At 38.7% G+C, this 20,640-nt stretch overlaps 1 gene segment (V, D, J or C); it reads right to left on the reverse strand.

The window, feature by feature from the left end:
• Positions 1 to 20,640, reverse strand: part of LOC112628818 — a 1,133,279-nt gene that overhangs the window by 251,000 nt on the left and 861,639 nt on the right.

Below are 20,640 nucleotides of genomic sequence, written 5' to 3' on the forward strand. Positions count from 1 at the left end.
TTTTTGTCTAAAATTTCAGTTGTTTACTTGTAATAAATTTTGTAAGTTTTAATTGACAGATAATAAAATTCACATATTTAACCTGTACAATAGTAAATGTTAAAAAAAAGGTCTACTTTCAAGAAAGTGACAAGTCAGCTCCCCTCAGCATTCCTCTTACTCTTTTATATATATTTTTTTCTTCCCTTCATCTACCATTTCTTTAGAAAACTACTGATGTTTTCATATTTCTTCAGACTACTTTTTATTTTCTAGAGTATGTAAGAATAAAATAATATAGTATATACCCTTACCTATTTGGTTTATTTTTTCTCAATAGAAATACTGAGAATTAAACTTTTTATGTTATATGTGTTTATTTCTTATAAATAATGGGTAGCATTTCAGAAAACAAATGTGGCATAATTTGTTTTACTATTAAGTTGCTAATTGATACTTGCATTTTAAATTTCTCTGTCTTACTAATAAGTCTGCTACTCAGCTTGGTAATGTACATACATGAAAAATTATATATAAATTATATAAATATATTTCTTTTTACAACAATAACAGATTAAACAAGGGAATGTACAGTTTGGCAAATTTTCTTTAGTATTTCAGAAATTGAAGTTATGAGAAAGAAAACAGACCTGTAAACCAAAGAGTGTCTGAGACTAATCTCAATAGATTTAGGAAGTTCATTTTTCCAAGATTAAGAACTTGCCAGTGACACTGTCTCAGGGAGTCCTGACAATATATGCCCAAGGTTGTGGGGCACAGCTTGGTTTTATACAATGTAGGGAGACATGGGACATTAATTAATATATGTAAGATGTACATTGGTTTGGTTCAGAAAGGCAGGACAACTTGAAGTGCAGTGAGTGCTTCCAGATCATAGGTAAGTGTGAGACAAATGCTTGCATTCTTTTGGATTTCTGATTAGCCTTTAACTGAATGCACAATTTGTAGGAATAGTCACATAGGCCTTAGTCTGGCTTAGCGAAACAATAGAGCAAAGGGAGCAATCAGGTACACATTTGACTTACATGAGCAGGGAGATGACTCTGTCCTTGGTACAAAAGGATCTTCCTTGTGGGTCAAATTTTGAAGGAGGTATGGTTTTAAAAATCGTAGTAACTATCATTTTAGGGAAAGAATGGGGGGTGGGTTTGCCCCAGTTTCCAGGTTGACTATTCCTTTTGGCTTAGTGATTTGGGAGTTTCAAAAATTTATTTTCCTTTCACAAACATGGAAATCTTGGGAGAAGCCAGTTCTTGTAGAAACAAAGCCATAGTGTTAGCTAAACTGAGGCAGAAGCTGCCATATGAAATACAACCTATTACAAGATAAAGCTACAAACATGTATTGGATTGTTTAAATTCCAGTGTGGTTAACGTGTTGTCGTGTGAAATTCTCAGGAACCACATACTGAAGGGCACTGATAAAGTGAATTATATACGGCCTGAGAAGGACTCCGTACTTCTATGTTTGAGTCTTTGTGGACAAACCGTAACCTGCCTGAACAGGGAGACAACGTTGAAAACCTGACATAGGAGTATGCACCTGTAACAATAGCTGAGTCTTAGCCAATTCCAGCAGCCATACCTCAACCACTCATACACTCTCGAGTGTGCAAACTGTGTTTAAATAAGGCAAATTCAACCTGTAACCAATCCAGCTGTTTCTGTACCTCACTTCTAATTTCTGTATATCATTTTTTAAATCTATAAATCTTCTTCCACCACATGACTGAACTAAAGTCTCTTTGAATCTGCTGTAATTTTGGGGCTGCCTGATTCTTGAATCATCCATTGCTCAATTAAACTCCTTTAAATTTAATTCAGCCGAAGGTTTAGTTTGATCAGCATTCCTATCCTGTTGAATCCCTTTGCCCTAGAATGGGGACAGTCAGAAAAATCTTCCTTTCCTAAAGTGTCTAAGAGAGAGGGAGAGCCCATACTCCTGAAATGCATTCAGACCCACCTCCCTCATCAGCATTACAGAACTGAGGAATTACCTACCCTGCAAGGGCCCGCCACCGAAACCATTATTCCAGAGGCACTGGTGGAGCCCCAGAGGAAATGAAATAAAAACCGAGGTTCTAACCAAAGTTCCATAGAGATGCACCTCCACCTGTCATGGGATCAGATTCTTAATCTGCAGGGCATGGCAGCAGATCTAGGTGATGTTAGTGGATATTGGAGCTGTGGGAGGGAACAACTAGGAAAAACAGGAGAAAATATACATGTTTAACTCAGTAGACTTCAAGTTATTTACATGTTAATTAGGTGGAATATTTCATAGCTAAAGACCTGATCGATCATGAGAAATAATAGAGAGATGACACATGGAGAATGCAACAGTGGGAAGCTGAGGTTCAAGTTCTAATGTTTGTTTACTGATATTTGTCCCCTGCCATGTCCAGAACTTCATGAGTAAAGAACCCTTCTAATAGAGAAACAAACTCTCACAGGACATGGTCCTCAAAATGATCTTCAAATGGCACATTAACAACCTCAAACTTTTTTGGGTTTTGCCCTCTGCAGGTTGAACTCCTGGCGTGACTGTGTCTCTCAATGCTTGCACACACTGAATTGATAAAATTATTTTGTTCTGCATCTTCCAACTATTAAGATATCTGAAAACTCTAAAATTTTCTCCTTTCAAGTTTGGTTCTCATTGACTCATTGGGTTAGGTAAATGCTCCAGGTATGGTAGGATATGGAAAGACACATTGGTAGTTTTTGCCAAATTATTTATGTTTTATTTTATTTTTATTTTAAAAAATAAAGATGAAGCCTCACTATGTTTCACAGGCTGATCTCACACTCCTGAGTTCACGAAATATTCCCACCGCAGCCTCTCAAATTTCTCGGATTATAGGTGTAAGCCACTGTGCCTGGACATTGATTACTTACTTTAACTTTTTTAATTGCATTTTTGTTTTGAAATAAGTGTAATTCAGCTGCTGGAAAAATTTTCTCCTCAGACTCCACTGCAGCAGCTCCAGGACTGAAATCTGTGTTGAGTGGACTCTGGGCCTGCCCTGCAGCTCTGCCCTCACCCTCCTGGGGACGATGCTATTTGGGCTCACAGAGCATGGTCTCCCAATGTCGCTCTCCCAGAATGTAGGGGCTGTCCCCTGTTCACAATGCTCTTTCAGCAGCATCTAGTACTTTTAAAATTGTCTCTTGAAGCAGACATTTGGCATCACTATACCCAGTAAACTGCAGGGAGAGCCCAACACAGATTTTACAAAACCACCAAAGAGTCTCTTCCCGGGGACTGTCAGAAGCAGTAACACAGTCAAGATCCATGGTGAGTCCAGAAACTGATAGAATTTGGAGGATCCTCTTATTTCTTTTAGAATTCTCTATTCAAATGTCACACCAAATAGTATCTCCACAGAGAGAACTACATGGTTCAAAGCCCACAAAAATTAAAACACACATGTACACACACACACACACACACACACACACACACACACACACACATTGGTATGGCTGATTTTTACAGTAATTGGCTCCTAATTTGGGATCTTTCCTAGTGTAAACCAAAGGTTTCTGAGACAGATCTCAATCAAATTAAAATTAATTTTGCCAAAGTTAGGGCATGCCTGGAATGAAAATAAAAGTAATCACGGAAACTGTGTGGTCTGTGCCATTCCCCAAAGACAATTTTTAGGTCTTTCAATACATAAAAGGGGAAAGTTGGCTAGAGGGGAAAGAGGGATGGTATGAAAATCTACATGTTATAATGAAAAAGAAGTGCATAGGGAAATAGAAAATTATGTCCGCATTTTACATAAAATAAAATGAACAAAGAGTAGCTATCTGTGAAGATATTTAACTTTTTATCTGTGGCTATTGTCTCAGGAATGAAAGGAAAATCAGTTTCTTGCATGGATCATCCTTTAGGTTTTTTTCCTCCTCGTGTCACAATGAATTGAGATCACAAGTTTTATTTTCCTTTCATATTTTCCTTTTCAAAATCTTTCAGTGTAAACTCATTAGTGTAAACTCAGTGTAAAATGTAAACTCATTACAACCAAATGAGTTTCTGGTCTCCTGTTTTGTTTTATCTTTCATGGGAAGGATGGATTATTCCTAGGTAAACAGGCCCCATGTTGTTAGTATAGCTCACTGTTACCTATCTCTCAAATGATGGGAAGTTTCAAATCCCATTAATAAGAAAATAGTGGGAGAAAAAGAAAAGTAGAATATAGAAAAGCAAGGGGGAAATAACAAACAATAATAAAGGGGAAACAATCCTGGAAACTGATACAGGCCTTGTAACTCTGAAGGCTGTACATGAGTAGGGTAAACAACAAATATCTGAGACAGGTCTCAGTCAATTTAGGAAGTTTATTAATATGGTTTGTCTGTGTCCCCATCCAAATCTCATCTTGAATTGTAGTCCCACAATTTCTGTGTGTCATTGGAAGGACCAAATGAGAGGTAATTGAATCACAGGGGCAGGTCTTTCCCATGCTGTTCTCATGATATTGAATAAGTCTCATTAGATACCCTGGTTTTATAAAGGGGAGTTCCCCTGCACAAGCTCTCTCTTGTCTGCCACCATGTAAGATGTCCCTTGCTTTTCTGACATGATTGTGAAATGTCCCCAGCCATGTGGAATGGTGAGTCAATTAAATCTCTTTTCTTTATAAATTACCCAGTCTTAGTTATGCTTTTATTAGCAGCAGCACAACAGACTAATACAGTTATTTTGCCAAAGTTTAGAACCTGCCCAAGACCAGCCTCAGGAAGTCCTGAGACATGTGCCCAAGGTGATTGAAGTACAGCTTGCTTTTGTACATTTTAGAGAGACATGAGACACAAATCAATATATGTATAATGTACATTGGTTTTTTCCTGTAAGGCAGGACAAATCAAAATGGGGGCTTGCAGGTTAGAAGTAGATAAGAGACAATAGGTTGAATTATTTTGAGTCATTTATTAGCCTTCCACTGAATACACAATTTAGTTTGACTCAGTGAATCTTCATTTTTACATAAATGATAGTGAAGAGGAAGCAATCAGATATGTATTTGTCTCAGGTGAGCCTCAGAGGAATGACTTTGAATAGAATGGGAGGCAGGTTTGCCCAAAGCACTTTCCAGTATGGCAGCCTCATTGTCTGGAACATCACTCAAGGTTCTTCATCTTGTGGCCATGAAAATCAAAGACGTAGATACACAAAGAGTGAGGTTAGAGCAGAAGTTTAATAGGTAAAAGAAAAAAAATAGTTCTCTGTCACACAGAGGGGTCCCAAATGGGTTGCCATGCTACAGTAAAATGTAAGGATTGTTATAAATGTGCTAGTGGGGAGAGGGTATCTTATCAACATAGGGTGCAAAAACAATACCAGGTGTGCCATCTGCATAGGACGAAGTCTCTGGCAGCCCCACGTCATGCTTTTATTATGTAGGTGAGCACTTATCTTGGTCTCCTCCATGCTGCTTGTCTCCCTTCACCATGAACGTGTTAAAAAGGGGAGGAGGGGTTTCCTTGTCTGGTCCTAAGTACCTCCTGGCAGTTACAGGCATCCCAAACCCAATGCAAAGTTCCAGCTTTCTTATCTTAGTGTGCCCCCCAGAAAAGGAGAAGAATGTGCTCATTAAGGCCCACTGTTTTTGCTGGGACCCATCCTATGTTTGTGAAGTTTGGTGATTACACCCAGAAATACCTTCTCTGTGGCAGAGTTGCTTATCTGTGTTTCACAGCCCATCTTTCAGGCTGCTCTTTGTTAGAAGTGATTTCTTTGAACTGTGTGTGATTAGAAAGGAGGTAATTTCTGAGCTGATTTTCGTTAGAAGAATAGTTTTTTCCAGAGACTCTTTATTCCCAACTATCTACCTAAATAATTTATTTCTATCTACTGTAACACCAGCTTGACTCTTCTCTTTAGCTTAGCGATTTTGGGATCTCAAGATTAATTTTCCTTTCACAATAGGCAGGTATAAAAGGAGTTCGTGTATATAATTAAGTTGCTTGTATTAGTCAAGTTTCATGCTGCTATAAGGACATACCTGAGGCTGGATAATTTATAAAAGAAAAAGGTTTGACTCACAGTTCTGCATGGCTGGGGAGGACACAAGAAACTTACAATCATGATGGAAGGGGTAGCAAACACGTGCTTCTTCATGTGGCTGCAGGAGAGAGAAGTGCCAAGTGAAGAGGGAAGCCCCTTATAAAAGCATCAGATCTTGTGAGAACTCGCTCACTAACAGGAGAAAAGTGTGGAGAAAAGAGCCCCCATGATTCCATTATCTCCACCTCGTTCCACTCTTGACATGCGGGAATTATTACAAAACAAGTTGAAATTTGGGTGGGATACAGAGCCAAACCATCCCACTGATTGTATTTTTATTTATGTATGTATTTATTTATTTATTCATTCATTCATTCATTCATTCATTGAGATGGAGTCTTGCTCTGTCACCCAGGCTGGAGTGCAGTAACACGATCTCGGCTCACTGCAAGCTCTGCCTCCCGGGTTCATGCCATTCTCCTGCCTCAGCCTCCCAAGTAGCTGGGACTACAGGCACCCGCCACCACACCTGGCTAATTTTTTGTATTTTTAGTAGAGAAGGGGTTTCACTGTGTTAGCCAGGATGGTCTCAGTCTCCTGACCTCGTGATCTGCCCGCCTTGGCCTTTCAAAGTGCTGGGATTACAGGTGTGAGCCACCACGCCCAGCCTGATTTTATTTTTTTTTTAGAGTTTAAGTTGTCCAGCTGTAAGAAAGCACAGTTTATCTTCTGCTGATTTCAAATCAGGAAAAATATTTTAAAATGAAAATAACTGAAAACGTTATTTTGGCGACTTGCGCAAAGAAAAATTTTTAAATTCAGTCCAAATTGTAGAAAAAAATATAAACTGAAAAACAAGTGGACAAGGTTAGACTCTAATAACAGATGCACTGTAATTTATTTTGAAAGAATATTTCTCTCTATAATTCCCTAGTTTTATTAGAGACAAAATTATAGTAGGACCAATTTATTTGTAAAATAAGTTTTAGGCTTATTATATACTTGCTCTGATTTTTTGTGTAAGATGTAGCAAAAATAATCATTTAACATATTAGCTCTCTTTTTGGTTTTGTTTTTTTTTTGTTTGTTTGTACATAGGCTATTTTATTCATAAATTGACTTTGTTGGAAATTTCTTATAAGGAATCTAAGGGTAGAATCTTTAAAAGCCTCAAGCCCAGCCAATGTTTTATCTGTGCCATCAGATACCTATACGAATTGGGTTACGCTCTCTTTCTTCAGGTTTCCAAGAAAACTTGGGATTCCTGGGTCTGTCAGAAAGTAGAATTACTTACTTACTACAGTTCAGAGCCCTGTTAAAAAAAAAAAAAAAAGATTAAATGCCAGTTTCCCCAATGGGCTTTTATCAGCTCTACAGGTAGGTTCATTTTATAAAGTAAATCTGAAAATATGTCATTCAATTTAAAGCCTTAGTAAAATGATCATTGTCTCCAATTTTGCCCTGTTGTGCAAGAAAGCAGATTTTTATTGAAGCTACACAAGTAACTATTTTGATGTAAGAATACTCAGTTTCCAATTTTTGGAGAATTATATAGGGAAGAAGAAATAAAGTAGTTTTTTTTTTTTTTTTTTTTTTTTTTTTGAGACGGAGTCTCGCTCTGTCGCCCAGGCTGGAGTGCAGTGGCCGGATCTCAGCTCACTGCAAGCTCCGCCTCCTGGGTTTACGCCATTCTCCTGCCTCAGCCTCCCGAGTAGCTGGGACTACAGGCGCCCGCCACGTCGCCCGGCTAGTTTTTTGTATTTTTTAGTAGAGACGGGGTTTCACCCCAGGATGGTCTCGATCTGCTGACCTCGTGATCCGCCCGTCTCGGCCTCCCAAAGTGCTGGGATTACAGGCTTGAGCCACCGCGCCCGGCCAGAAATAATGTTTTTAATTTTTCTCACTAGAGTATATTATGCTCAATTGTTAAAAGCTGAATAGCTTAAAAGACAAAGTTTTCTTGATTCTGAAAACCAAAACATAAGTAATTAGCAAATGCTTTAAAGAATAAGCCATAAAAATTATTTCAGTCTCCTGTTAGTTCAGTTCATGCAATTAAGTCCTGTCCAGGTTGATATTAGATTAACAATAATCAGAAATGTGTCAGGTCTCATGAGAGATATGGAAGTTTTTCTCTCTATACCAATGGCACAATTTATAAAATTGTCACAATCATGTATTTAAGAGTATTCCTCAAAGTTCTATAGAATATTATAAGCCGCCTGATAAAGAATCAAAGTAAAACAACAATTGTGGATAACTGAAGTTTTGGAACAGCCATGAAGACAGAATTGAGGAGAAAATTTGGTTATTTCTGTGATAAACATTTTACATAACAGTCACAACTACTACTGATAAAATATACTGACATATCAAAATCACTTGAATCACATACAATTTTGAAACATATACTCCTTAATTTGTATAAATATACTCCAGTTATATAGTCCACATTTATTTAAATATAGTCAAATACCACTGCAAATTTCACATTTCTTCCTGTATAATTTAATTATGCCAAATAAGCTAAATACGTTTGTTTTCAGCTTCAGGGGACCTCATATCAAAAAAGCATAATGAGGTCAAATGACTGAATTTAGAATTTTATTTTGTGAAGTTTGTCAAATATCAAAAGTTTACAACACTTGATATTATAAAATACGATTACAAATTACTGTGAAGTATTTATTTAGCCAAGTGAAAACTCAGTCATTTATAAAAAAGCAAAAAAAAATTTATTTTGAAAGAGAAGAATTAGTTTTCTAAAAAACAATCCCTTGTAAGAACAGCATGAAAAAAGTTAAAACTGTCTCTCAATTTGGAAAAATAAATCTATGAAATTATGATTACTTTTACCGTAAAATAAAATTTCCATAGATCATAGGTTTATCAGTTTTTTAAATTAAAAAGCAGATTAATTCTTCAAGAAACCATGGTAAATCTGACACAGGGACCCAGATGCTAGCCTTGTATTAAAGTGCATTTAATATTAACGTTTAATTTATAAAGAAACTATCAAGTAATTTTATCTCTCAAAATTAGCTTTTACAATCTTACAAAGCCACTTCTTCTGTAATAGTCCCTGGGCCTGGAGTGGTTTAAGTAGTTTCCATTTCTGGCCTTGTGTCTTAAGAGTGTGATTAATTTTTATTGTCATTTTCTTCTAGGTCTGTAGACGGGGCTTTAATTGCTATCAGTGTTTAAGATTCAGCAGGACTCGATGTACTTTTTATTTTTTATTATATTTACATATTTTTTCTGAGACAGAATCTCTCTCTGTCACCCAGGTTGGAGTGCCGTGGTGCAATCTCGGCTTATTGCAACCTCTGCCTCCGAGGTTCAAGCAATTCTCCCTGCCTCAGGCTCCAAAGTAGCTGGGAGTATAGGCGTCAGCCACCATGCCTGGCTAACTTTTGTATTTTTTAGTAAAGTTGAGGTTTTGCCATGTTGGCCAGGCTGATCTCTAACTCCTGACCTTAGATATTCCGCCCACCTTGGCCTCCCAAAGTGTTGTGTGTCCTTTTTAGACCTAGGAGTCAAAGCTCAGTAATGTAGCAGCACAGGCCTTTAAAAGTTATGCAGATAGTGGACTGGGGATGGTGGCTCATGCCTGTAATCCCAGCACTTTGGGAGGCCAAGGCAGGCAGATCATGAGGTCAGGAGATCAAGATCATCCTGGCCAACATGGTAAAACCCTGTCTCTACTAAAAATAAAAAATTAGCCAGGCGTGGTGGCACGTGCCTGTAATTCCAGCTACTTGGGAGGCTGAGGCACGGGAATCGCTTGAAACTGGGAGGCTGAGGTTGCAGTGAGCTGAGATCACGCCATTGCCCTCCAGTCTGGTGACAGAGCAAGACTCTGTCTCAAAAAAAAAAAAAAAAAAAAAAAAAAGTTTTGCAGATAGTTACATGAATGTAATAACATTAATTTATATTTTCTTACAAACTCAGTATTCCTAAATAATTGGAAAACTTAACAACAGTTACATAGGAATTATTTCAATGAAATATAAAATTTGTTTTATGCCGGTTACCAAATGGCAACAAAAAAACCTTCTGCAGTGTGACTGTTTTTCCCTACGGGGAACTCCAAGTAGATAACCTGAAAGTCAGATCTAGTGAAAAAAAGTATTTGGATTAATTAGACAGGCGAAGAATGTGTCTTGGATTGCAAGTGAAGATTTTGGTTTCATAGAAAAAGTTAGACATTTAAAGAAAAACCAAGAGTGCAGAATGTTATATTAAAAGAAAACATTTTATTTAGAACTTTAAGATAAAGGATTTTTAGCATCAGGCAATAATAGCAGTTAGAAGTTAACAATAGTTAGAAGTTAACTCAGAGGCTAACTGCTGTAAGAACAAAAATTTTAAAGGAGCTGATGAAAGAGTTGAGATTCTCTCAAGCCTTCTCAAAGGGAAAAAAATGGCAAGATGCAATAAAAGTTAAGCTTTTGGGTTAAAAAATTAAAATATCTTACAATTTTATTGAGTAAATCAATACTTCAAGACAATCTTGTTCTAACCAATCTTCAGTGTATTAGTACATTTTCATATGAAAGCCAGATCCCTATAAGGACTATTAGAAATACTTCCCTTTTAATTATAGTCAACTCGATAATATGAAGTTTATTTTAATAAATTAGCTTTTTACAAACCTTATTTTGACTTACACAAACCGTTTATAGCATATTTGAACATCTTGTTTTATTCTAAACATCACTGTTTCTTAAATAAGCACAGTCATTTTTATTTTAGGGTAAAAAGTTACCCTGCAAGATTCTTTTATTATTTTAACCTTTCTTACCAAAAGTACTTCTGTATGTCTGTTACTTTCTTTAAATCATTCTTATTTACTGGTTATTTTTATGATGTTTTATAATCAACCTCCGAATTAAATAAATTCTTTTTGTAAGAACAAATTTTTTAGAAAAATATTTTCTTACAGTATATATTTTGTAAAACAATTAGTAATGACCCAAACATTTAGTCAATATCTATTATTTAAACTTTAGATTTTTAAATTTCAGAACAAGTTCATTTAAAAGGTTTATTTTATTTCATTTACCGAATTTATTTTTTAAATAGCTTACTTAGATTATTTACAAAAACTGTAATACTCATCCTTTAATGTATTTTTCCCTGTTAACCATGTTATAATCCATGAATTTCAGGTGTTTAAGTAAAAACCTTATGATTAAATAAATGATTATTTTCTAATAACTATTTACCTGTTTTTTATTAAAACAACAATATTAAACATCTTATTTGTCAAATTACAGTGATCATTCTGGTTTTAACTAGGTTTATAATTTTATAATCTTTATAAAAAATTTGACACTGTATAATATCTGGCTGTGATTTTAAATATAAAATCACTTGATCAATTAATACAAACAACAAGGTATGCTGAAAATTGTCAAAATATCTCATTTTTTACCAATAATTTTAAAACCAACTTATTTATTAAATATTTACTTAAGTCACATGTGCTTCAAATGCATTGGGGCTCATTTACTTAATTTGAAAAAAGTTATTTATTTTAAAGCCAATTTTGTACCTTGTAGCCACAACACATAGCAAAATACATATACATACATATTAGCACATCTAAGCACACATATACACTAACACAAAGATACTAAAGCTTTTCAATGGAAACTCTAGCTATAGATTATTAAAAAAACTCAGCAGGTGTTTAAAAAAAGATTTAATGTAAACAGTGATTGTTATCTTAAAACCAGTAGAAAAGCTCTGTAAACTGGAAAACAAAATATTTTTAAGCAAAAAACATATCCTTATCTTTCTTTATAAATGTCACCAAAAACTTAATTATACTCTCTTACTATTCTAATTCTTAGTAACCGTAATTCACAGTGAGAAACCTAGGATTACTTAATTTAACAAGACATGAGTTTAAGATTTTAAATTACTGAAGATAATTATGAGACTAAATTTACCAAATTAATATTTGTAAAGCATGTAAAATTTAAAGTTGACTCAAAAAAATAGATGTACATATTTTTACAAAGTGGTTCATTAAACAGACTTAAGTTGATTGGTGGTTGATTAGATTACTGGCTGTAGAGTGGAGCCATTTAAGAAAAAGGGCCAAGAAAGCATGCAGTTTTTAGTATATAAACTACAATTGTGTATGGAAATGTGCAAAGAAATTAGAAGCCTTCTATAGTAATGACCATTTCCTGTGAACTACCCTCAGCCACCCCTAATGTAGCTTTCAAAGCCACCCCTAACATCGCAGCTTTCATTCACTATTGCACACACCAAGAATGAATCCTCTCACAGTACAATGTAATTCTGGTAGCCTCCAAAGCCAAAAACATTACATAATACAAGAAAACAAAGCTTTATACCTGAGAAGAATCTGCCAGTGATTCTTGAAACCACAAAGGAAGCATGAAAACTCCCAACAGGTTAGTGGCAAGATCCAAAAGGAACTGCCCTCCCCGCCCCCACCCCGGCACCTGATGTGTAGCTGTCTCCTAAAAGAACGGTGGTGTCCTCAGTGCCTCCTGGTGTCCTCAGTGTGTCCTGAGTGTCCCCTGGTGTCCTGAATGCCCCCTGGTGGTTGTGAGCAACCCCTGGTTTACTGAGCACACACTGGTGTCCTGATAGCCCCTTGCTGTTCTGAGCACACCCTGGTGTTCTGACAGCCCCTATAGGTCCGGAGCGATCCCTGGTGTCCTGAGCCCCCCTTATGTCCTCAGCGCCCCCTGGAGGTCCTGAGCACCCACTGGTGTCCTGAGGGCTCCCTGGTGGTTCTCAGTGCCCCCTAGTGTTCTGAGTGACCCCTGCAGTCCTGAGTTCCCCCTGGTGGTTCTGAGCACAGCCTTGTGTTTCTGAGCCCCCCTGGTGTCCTGAGCGCCCCCTGGTGGTTCTGAGCACCCCCTAGTGCCCTGAGTTCCCCCTGGTGTCCTGAGTGCCCCCTGGTGGTTCTGAGCACCCCCTAGTGCCCTGAGTTCCCCATGGTGTGGTGAATGTCCTCTGGCAGTCCTGAGTATCCCTTGGTTGTTCTGAGTGCACCCTGGTGTCCTGAGAGCCCCCTGGTGGTTCTGAGCACCCACCTTCAAAAGATAAACTCAAGAGAGATTCAAGGAAGTAATTATGAAATATCAGTATGTAGCACTTCGCTGAGAAAAGCTTCAACTCGTATTATTTTATGAACCATATGCATAACAAAACTTTGTCCAATTTCTCCACTTTATCACAGGATGAATTTTGATGCCACCTAGTTTAGAGTAGGGGCAAAACTTAAAATCATCTATAGGTCTGAGTGCCACTAACAACCAAAAAAAAATTTCGGCCATTATGAAGTTCTAAGAGATGCCACAATCACAGTGTGGGCTCATAGGTGATGGTATTTTCCCTGAGCATATTCTGTGAAGAGTGGTTATGGTGGCTTTTCCTTCTAATGAGCAGAAGGCAACAGAGAAAGTAGAAACTAATAATCTTTATTAGTCTTGCTAGTGGTCTATCAATTGTGTTGATCTTTTCAAAAAACCAGCTCCTGGATTCATTGATTTTTTGAAGGGTTTTTTTTTTGTGTCTCTATCTCCTTCAGTTCTGCTCTGATCTTAGTTATTTCTTGCCTTCTGCTAGCTTTTGAAGGTGTTTGCTCTTGCTTCTCTGGTTCTTTTAATTGTGATTTTAGGGTGTCAAGTTTAGATCTTTCTTGCTTTCTCTTGTGGGCATTTAGTGCTATAAATTTCCCTCTACACACTGCTTTAAATGTGTCCCAGAGATTCTGGTATGTTGTATCTTTGTCCTCATTGGTTTCAAAGAACATCTTTATTTCTGCCTTTATTTTGTTATGTACCCAGTAGTCGTTCAGGAGCAGGTTGTTCAGTTTCCATGTAGTTGAGCGGTTTTGATTGAGTTCCTTAGTCCTGAGTTCTAGTTTGATTGCACTGTGGTCTGAGAGACAGTTTGTTATAATTTCTGTTCTTTTGCATTTGCTGAGGACTGCTTTACTTCCAATTATGTGGTCAATTTTGAATAAGTGCGATGTGGTGCTGAGAAGAATGTATATTCTGGAATAAGTGCGATGTGGTGCTGAGAAGAATGTATATTCTGTTGATTTGGGGTGAAGAGTTCTGTAGATGTCTATTAGGTTCGCTTGGTGCAGAGTTGAGTTCAATTCCTGGATATCCTTGTTAACTTTCTGTCTTGTTGATTTGTCGAATGTTGACAGTGGGGTGTTAAAGTCTCCCATTGTTACTGTATGGGAGTCTAAGTCTCTTTGTAGGTCTCTAAGGACTTGCTTTATGAATCTGGGTGCTCCTGTAATGGGTGCATATATATTTAGGATAGTTAGCTCTTCCTGATGAATTGATCCCTTTACCATATTTAAAGGCCTTCTTTGTCTGTTTTGATCTTTGTTGGTTTAAAGTCTGTTTTATCAGAGACTAGGATTGCAACCCCTGCTTTTTTTGTTTGTTTGTTTGTTTTCCATTTGCCTGGTAGATCTTCCTGCATCCCTTTATTTTGACCCTATGTTTGTCTCTGCTTGTGAGATGGGTCTCCTGAATACAGCAAACTGATGGGTCATGGCTCTTTATCCAATTTGCCAGTCTGTGTCCTTTAATTGGACCATTTAGTCCATTTACATTTAAGGTTAATATTGTTACGTGTGAACTTGCTCCTGTCATTATGATATTAGCTGGTTATTTTGCTCATTAGTTGATGCAGTTTCTTCCTAGCATCGATGGTCTTTACATTTTGACATGTTTTTGCAATGGCTGGTACCAGTTGTTCCTTTCCATGTTTAGTGCTTCCTTCAGGATCTCTTGTAGGGCAGGCCTGGTGGTGACAAAATCTCTCAGTATTTGCTTGTCTGTAAAGGATTTTATTTCTCCTTCACTTATGAAACATTCCTTCTGAACCTACTCCAATCAACAGAAAAAGAGAGAATCCTCCCTAACTCATTTTATGAGGCCAACATCATCCTGACACCAAAGCCTGGCAGAGACACAACAAAAAAAGAATTTTAAACCAATATCCCTGATGAACATTGATACAAAAATCCTCAATAAAATACTGGCAAACCGAATCCAGCAGCACATCAAAAAGCTTATCCACCATGACCAAGTGGGCTTCATCCCTGGGATGCAAGGCTGGTTCAACATATGCAAATCAATAAACTTAATCCAGCATATAAACAGAACCAAGGACAAAAACCACATGATTATCTCAATAGATGCAGAAAAGGCCTTTGACAAAATTCAACAGCCTTTCATGCTAAAAACTCTCAATAAATTCGGCGTTGATGGAATGTATCTCAAAATAATAAGAACTATTTATGACAAACCCATAGCCAATATCATACTGAATGGGCAAAAACTAGAAGCATTCCCTTTGAAAACTGGCACAAGACAGGGATGCCCTCTCTCACCATTCCTATTCAACATAATGTTGGAAGTTCTGGCTAGGGCAATCAGGCAAGAGAAAGAAATAAAGGGTATTCAGTTAGGAAAAGAAGTCAAATTGTCCCTGTTTGCACATGACATGATTGTATATTTAGAAAACCCCATCGTCTCAGCCCAAAATCTCCTTAAGCTGATAAGCAACTTCCGCAAACTGTCAGGATACAAAATCAATGTGCAAAAATCACAAACATTCTTATACACCAGTAACAGACAAACATAGAGCCAAATCATGTATGAACTCCCATTCACAATAGCTTCAAAGAGAATAAAATACCTAGGAATCCAACTTACAAGGGATGTGAAGGACTTCTTCAAGGAGAACTACAAACCACTGCTCAGTGAAATAAAAGAGGACACAAACAAATGGAAGAACATACCATGCTCATGGATAGGAAGACTCAATATTGTGAAAATGGCCATATTGCCCAAGGTAATTTATGGATTCAATGCCATCCCCATTAAGCTACCAATGACTTTCTTCACAGAATTGGAAAAATCTGCTTTAAAGTTCATATGGAACCAAAAACGACCCCGCATTGCCAAGACAATCCTAAGCCAAAAGAACAAAGCTGGAGGCATCACGTTACCTGACTTCAAACTATACTACAAGGCTACAGTAACCAAAACAGCATGGTGCTGGTACCAAAACAGAGATATAGACCAATGGAACAGAACAGAGTTCTCAGAAATAATACCACACATCTACAGCCATCTGATCTTTGACAAACCTGACAAAAGCAAGAAATGGGGAAAGGATTCCCTATTTAATAAATGGTGCTGGGAAAATTGGCGAGCCATAAGTAGAAAACTGAAACTGGATCCTTTCCTTACTCCTTATACGAAGATTAATTCAAGATGGATTAGAGACTTAAATGTTAGACCTAAAACCATAAAAAGTCTAGAAGAAAGCCTAGGTAATACCATTCAGGACATAGGCATGGGCAAGGACTTCATGTCTAAAATACCAAAAGCAATGGCAACAAAAGCCAAAATTGACAAATGGGATCTAATTAAACGAAAGAGCTTCTGCACAGCAAAAGAAACTACCATCAGAGTGAACAGGCAACCTACAGAATGGGAGAAAATTTTTGCAATCTACTCATCTGACAAAGGACTAATATCCAGAACCTACAAAGAACCCAAACAAATTTACAAGAAAAAAGCAAACAACTCCATCGAAAAGTGGGCAAAGGATATGAACAGACACTTCTCAAAAGAAGACATTCATACAGCCAACAGACACATGAAAAAATGCTCGTCATCACTCGCCTTCAGAGAAAGGCAAATGAGATACCATCTCACACCAGTTAGAATGGCAATCATTAAAAAATCAGGAAACAACAGGTGCTGGAGAGGATGTGGAGAAATAGGAACACTTTTACACTGTTGGTGGGATTGTAAACTAGTTCAACCATTGTGGAAGACAGTGTGGCGACTCCTCAAGGATCTAGAACTAGAAATACCATTTGACCCAGCCATCCCATTACTGGGGATATACCCAAAGGATTATAAATCATGCTGCTATAAAGACACATGCACACTTATGTTCATTGTGGCACTATTCACAATAGCAAAGACTTGGAATCAACCCAAATGTCCATCAGTGACAGACTGGATTAAGAAAATGTGGCACATATACACCGTGGAATACTATGCAGCCATAAAAAGGATGAGTTTGTGTCCTTTGTAGGGACATGGATGCAGCTGGAAACCATCATTCTCAGCAAACTATTGCAAGAACAGAAAACCAAACACTGCATGTTCTCACTTATAGGTGGGAATTGAACAATGAGATCACTTGGACACAGGAAGGGGAACATCACACACCGGGGCCTATTGTGGGGAGGGGGGAGTGGGGGAGGGATAGCATTAGGAGATATACCTAATGTAAATGACGAGTTAATGGGTGCAGCACACCAACATGGCACATGTATACGTATGTAACAAACCTGCACGTTGTGCACATGTCCCCTAGAACTTAAAGTATAATAATAATAAAAATAATAATCAAGAAACAGAAAAAAGTGGTCCAAATTATTTAACAAAAAAGCACTAGGAACTGACACAAATTTAAAGGAGACATATTGATTACCTACTAGAAAATTCAATGTAAACCTTATAAATATATTCATTGAGCTAGGAGAAGAATTCACAAACAACGTGAGAATATTAACAGAGACAAAAAAGGGAGAGAGATGAGATACAATGATTTGTGGCTTACCAGTAGGGATATATTGTCCAGGTGCAGTGGCTCACACCTGTACTCCCAGCACTTTGGGAGGCCAAACTGGGTGGATCACCTAGGTCAGGAGTTCAAGACCAGCCTGGGCAACATGGTGAAACCTCTTCTTTACTAAAAAAGAAAAGAAAAATTAGCTGGGCATAGTGCTCCATGCCTGTAATCCCAACTACTCGGAAGGCTGAGGCAGGAGAATCGCTTGAGCTTGGGCAGCGGAGGTTCCAGTGAGCCAAGATTGTGCCACTGCACTCCAGCCTGGGTGACAGAGTGAGACTAAAAATAAAAATAAAAATAAAAAACTGTAAGGATACATCTGAGCAATGTGTCCTTCAGCACTTTTGTCAGTGTGCAAGGATCATAGAGCGTGCTTACACAAACCTACATGAAATACCCTGCTACACCCAGGCTGTGTGGGAAAGCATAGTGCTCCTAGGTAACAAATCTGTACGTCTTGTAAGTGTAGTGAATACTGTGGGCAGTTGAACCACCATAGTAGATGTTTATACAGATGAACATATCTAAGCATGGAAAAAATGCAGTGAAATACAATATTATAATCTAATGAGACCTTTGTCCTGTATGTGGCCTGTTGTTCACCGAAATATCATGATGTGCACGATTCTATTCAAGTTGCTGAAAATAAAAACAAAGCCAAAAAACTTCCAAGTAAATGTATTACACTGGTTAAAGCTTTTCTTCAGTAATGCAGGATGTTTGAGAAGTTTCCCAAAAAAGCAAAAAGTGGACAAGTTCATTACCACTAGACCTGCCTTAGAGGAATGCCATGTGTCTCTGGTAGGTTCCCCGAGTAATGAAGTAGCTGCATCTGCTCCACTCTGGCATCTGTCTTTTGATAGATTTGTGTAGATTTATTTTCATTTATCCTATGTTACTTCCTTCTATAAATTCCATCACCCTTCCCTTCGTAATTCTGTCTACTAAAGCAACTCATATTTAACTGAACATGCTGGGGTCATTGGAATAAATTTCTATTTTTCCTCCACCAAATCTAATGAGCTGTCTCCAGGGGCATCCATCTCCATTTTCTTTTCTGCCATTCCCATGGGATAATTTCCTTGTTCCTACATGAGTCCAACCCTCATCTTCACATACATGAACTATCCAACCATCACACACCCAGGAACATCTTCAGGAAATGGAAGCTGCCAGCTGCCTATCAGCCTCCACCTGCACACTGATCATTCCTTCAGCTTTCACTCACGCTGGGGGGCTTTCCACCCGAAAGGGCCTTTCACACCCACTCCCAGTACAGTTCTGGGACCCTGTACACCTTCCAGATACAGGTACATATCCATGCCCTTTGTTGTTAATTTTGTTTCATTTATTTAAAATTCACTGGGAAATCACTGATGATGGGAGTGACCAGCCTGTCCATTCCATTTCTGTCCACCGCCTGACAGAGCCACCTGTGCGGTTGACCACCCTAGTGTGCTGTGCTGACGGGGCCATCTAGACACACACAAACACCAGGTGTGTGAGTTATTAGAGGAGGCCAGGGTCAGCAGGTGACTGTGCCCCACAGGACACAGGTCTGTCCTGCAGTAGAGCCTGCATGACCTGGAATTGTACGTGTGCATGACCCGTGGTCTCAGCAGATCAGCTGAAGTCAGCTTCAGGCAATTCCTGTGTAACCTGCCCTGGGTGCCCACAGAGGACAGATGCATGACAAGGATGTAAGGGAATGATGTGGGTTAGGGGAAGTGATGTTCAATTTTTATTGAGGCTCTACTCTGCACCTGGACCTTATGGAAGACTACAAAGAAGAGAACAAGAGTCCAGCCCCCAATAGCTCCTGGTTTAGGGTCAGCTTTAGTGGGATTTTAGAGAGTAGAAGACACAGGGATGGTGCTGGAGTAGTTTTCTGTGGGATACTTTGGGGGAAGCAGAAGGTGGGCAGGAATCAGGACTCCATCTGTCTGGTTCTCATTATCTACATGGATTCTCATAGTGGAAAGTGAGAGACATGACCTAGAACACAGGCCCCAGGGCTGATATCAGAGACACCTGCTAAGTAAATGACTCAGCAGATATGTGGTGGGGTTTTCTTCTTGGATCTATTTTTCTTTCTAAAAATAATTTGAGAGATGTGTCCAGCCTTGGTGGGCTGCTTCTCCCTCCAGGAGACGGAGCTAACACAATTGTATCTGTGAATCTGCTTGGCTTTCCATCAGAAGATACCACAGACTAGGTTGTTTCAAATAACAAATATTAATTTTCTTATTGTTCTGGAGTTTTGAAGTCCAAGATCTAGGTGCAGAAAGGGTTATATTTTTGAGAGGCCTTATCCAGGCTTGCAAAGGGCCAGCTTCTCATGCAGTGCGTCCTCACATGGCCTCTCCTCTGTGTGCATGTGGAGAGAGAGGTCTCTGATGTCTTCCACTTCTCATAAGGACAAGAGTCCTACTGGATTAGGGTCCCACATTTATGGCCGCGGTTAACTTATTTGCCCTTTAAAATCCCTCTCTCCAGATACAGAGCCACTGGGATTGGGGTTTCAGCATATGAACTGAAGGGCAGGACACGATGCAGTAGATGATGCCAATCAAGGGATGGTGAGAAGCCTTAGAATATTTTGCTTGTCAAGAAGGTAAAATGGGCCTTGTGGGAATTTGTTGAAAAAAAGGTGCCAGTGACTGTTAAAAGCTCAATGGTAAACAGGGAAATTTCTCCCTCCTTTCTTGCCTGTAGCAAGGATGTGAGGAAGTAGAACTACAGATAATAAAGAAAGAGGAGCCCTGGGGACAGCTGAGGTGCTGGTGAGGAGGGAGAGCACTGAGCAGATGAGGAAGCCCCGCCCTCCCTGCACCTGCTCCTGACCCGGCCTCCTGCTCTGTGGGCCCCGCGCGCCCCCTGCTGGTCCTGAGCGGCACCTGCGCCCGCCCCCTCCGCCTCCCTGCAGGGAGGTTTGTGTCTGGGCTCACA

This window comes from Theropithecus gelada, chromosome 7b (assembly GCF_003255815.1).
Source record: "Theropithecus gelada isolate Dixy chromosome 7b, Tgel_1.0, whole genome shotgun sequence".
Lineage (NCBI taxonomy): Eukaryota > Metazoa > Chordata > Mammalia > Primates > Cercopithecidae > Theropithecus > Theropithecus gelada.